This window comes from Leiobunum rupestre, chromosome 2, assembly GCF_980474605.1.
Source record: "Leiobunum rupestre chromosome 2, qqLeiRupe1.1.hap1, whole genome shotgun sequence".
Lineage (NCBI taxonomy): Eukaryota > Metazoa > Arthropoda > Arachnida > Opiliones > Sclerosomatidae > Leiobunum > Leiobunum rupestre.
This window is the reverse complement of record NC_143385.1, coordinates 57,161,324-57,163,800: the sequence shown is the minus strand read 5'-3', so window position 1 is coordinate 57,163,800 and position 2,477 is coordinate 57,161,324. Positions and strand designations below refer to the sequence as shown.

The following is a 2,477-nucleotide window of genomic DNA, read 5'->3' as shown; positions in this document are numbered from 1 at the left end:
AAAAATTAAAAATCCTCGGCAAACAAGTTAACCGTCTTAACTAGCAGAGCGTGGTTTCGATCCACGAACCTCTGGGTTATGGGCCCAGCACGCTCCCACTGTGCCACTCTGCTTGACGGATGCTCTGTTTAACAAGTTTCATTTATAAAAAATAAAAAATCCTCGGCAAACAAGTTAACGGTCTTAGCTAGCAGAGCGTGGTTTCGATCCACGGACCTCTGGGTTATGGGCCCAGCACGCTCCCACTGCGCCACTCTGCTTGACGGATACCATGTTTAACAAGTTTCATTAATAAAAAATAAAAAATCCTCGGCAAACAAGTTAACCGTCTTAGCTAGCAGAGCGTGGTTTCGATCCACGAACCTCTGGGTTATGGGCCTAGCACGCTCCCACAACGCCACTCTGTTTGACGGATGCCCTGTTTAACAAGTTTCATTTATAAAAAATAAAAAATCCTCGGCAAACAAATAACCATCTTAGCTAGCAGAGCGTGGTTTCGATCCACGGACCTCTGGGTTATGGGCCCAGCACGCTCCCACTGCGCCACTCTGCTTGACGGATGCCCTGTTTAACAAGTTTCATTTATAAAAAATAAAATATCCTCGGCAAACAAGTTAACCGTCTTATCTAGCAGAGCGTGGTTTCGATCCACGAACCTCTGGGTTATGGGCCCAGCACGCTCCCACTGTGCCACTCTGCTTAACGGATGCCCTGTTTAACAAGTTTCATTTATAAAAAATAAAAAATTATCGGCAAACAAGTTAACCGTCTTAGCTAGCAGAGCGTGGTTTCGATCCACGAACCTCTGGGTTATCGGCCCAGCACGCTCCCACTGTGCCACTCTGCTTGACGGATGCTCTGTTTAACAAGTTTCATTTATAAAAAATAAAAAATCCTCGGCAAACAAGTTAACCGTCTTAGCTAGCAGAGCGTGGTTTCGATCCACGGACCTCTGGGTTATGGGCCCAGCACGCTCCCACTGCGCCACTCTGCTTGACGGATGCCCTGTTTAACAAGTTTCATTTATAAAAAATAAAAAATTATCGGCAAACAAGTTAACCGTCTTAGCTAGCAGAGCGTGGTTTCGATCCACGGACCTCTGGGTTATGGGCCCAGCACGCTCCCACTGTGCCACTCTGCTTAACGGATGCCCTGTTTAACAAGTTTCATTTATAAAAAATAAAAAATTATCGGCAAACAAGTTAACCGTCTTAGCTAGCAGAGCGTGGTTTCGATCCACGAACCTCTGGGTTATCGGCCCAGCACGCTCCCACTGTGCCACTCTGCTTGACGGATGCTCTGTTTAACAAGTTTCATTTATAAAAAATAAAAAATCCTCGGCAAACAAGTTAACCGTCTTAGCTAGCAGAGCGTGGTTTCGATCCACGGACCTCTGGGTTATGGGCCCAGCACGCTCCCACTGCGCCACTCTGCTTGACGGATGCCCTGTTTAACAAGTTTCATTTATAAAAAATAAAATATCCTCGGCAAACAAGTTAACCGTCTTAGCTAGCAGAGCGTGGTTTCGATCCACGGACCTCTGGGTTATGGGCCCAGCACGCTCCCACTGTGCCACTCTGCTTAACGGATGCCCTGTTTAACAAGTTTCATTTATAAAAAATAAAAAATTATCGGCAAACAAGTTAACCGTCTTAGCTAGCAGAGCGTGGTTTCGATCCACGGACCTCTGGGTTATGGGCCCAGCACGCTCCCACTGCGCCACTCTGCTTGACGGATGCCGTGTTTAACAAGTTTCATTTATAAAAAATAAAAAATCCTCGGCAAACAAGTTAACCGTCTTAGCTAGCAGAGCGTGGTTTCGATCCACGGACCTCTGGGTTATGGGCCCAGCACGCTCCCACTGCGCCACTCTGCTTGACGGATGCCCTGCTTAACAAGTTTCATTTATAAAAAATAAAAAAATCCTTGGCAAACAAGTTAACGGCTTAGCTAGCAGAGCGTGGTTTCGATCCACGGACCTTTGGGTTATGGGCCCAGCACGCTCCCACTGCGCCACTCTGCTTGACGGATGCCCTGTTTAACAAGTTTCATTAATAAAAAATAAAAAATCCTCGGCAAACAAGTTAACCGTCTTAGCTAGCAGAGCGTGGTTTCGATCCACGGACCTCTGGGTTATTGGCCTAGCACGCTCCCACTGCGCCACTCTGTTTGCCGGATGCCCTGTTTAACAAGTTTCATTTATAAAAAATAAAAAATCCTCGGCAAACAAGTTAACCGTCTTAGCTAGCAGAGCGTGGTTTCGATCCACGGACCTCTGGGTTATGGGCCCAGCACGCTCCCACTGCGCCACTCTGCTTGACGGATGCCCTGTTTAACAAGTTTCATTAATAAAAAATAAAAAATCCTCGGCAAACAAGTTAACCATCTTAGCTAGCAGAGCGTGGTTTCGATCCCCGAACCTCTGGGTTATGGGCCCAGCACGCTCCCACTGTGCCACTCTGCTTGACGGATGCTCT

At 47.0% G+C, this 2,477-nt stretch overlaps 2 non-coding genes across 2 annotated transcripts; both read right to left on the bottom strand.

Moving 5' to 3' along the window:
- Window positions 1-775: 775 nt before the first annotated feature.
- On the bottom strand, window positions 776-847 carry TRNAI-GAU (transfer RNA isoleucine (anticodon GAU)). Its single transcript has one exon. It is a non-coding gene; the product is annotated as a tRNA-Ile (tRNA).
- Window positions 848-1,216: 369 nt separating this feature from the next.
- On the bottom strand, window positions 1,217-1,288 carry TRNAI-GAU (transfer RNA isoleucine (anticodon GAU)). The gene has a single exon. It is a non-coding gene; the product is annotated as a tRNA-Ile (tRNA).
- Window positions 1,289-2,477: the final 1,189 nt, after the last annotated feature.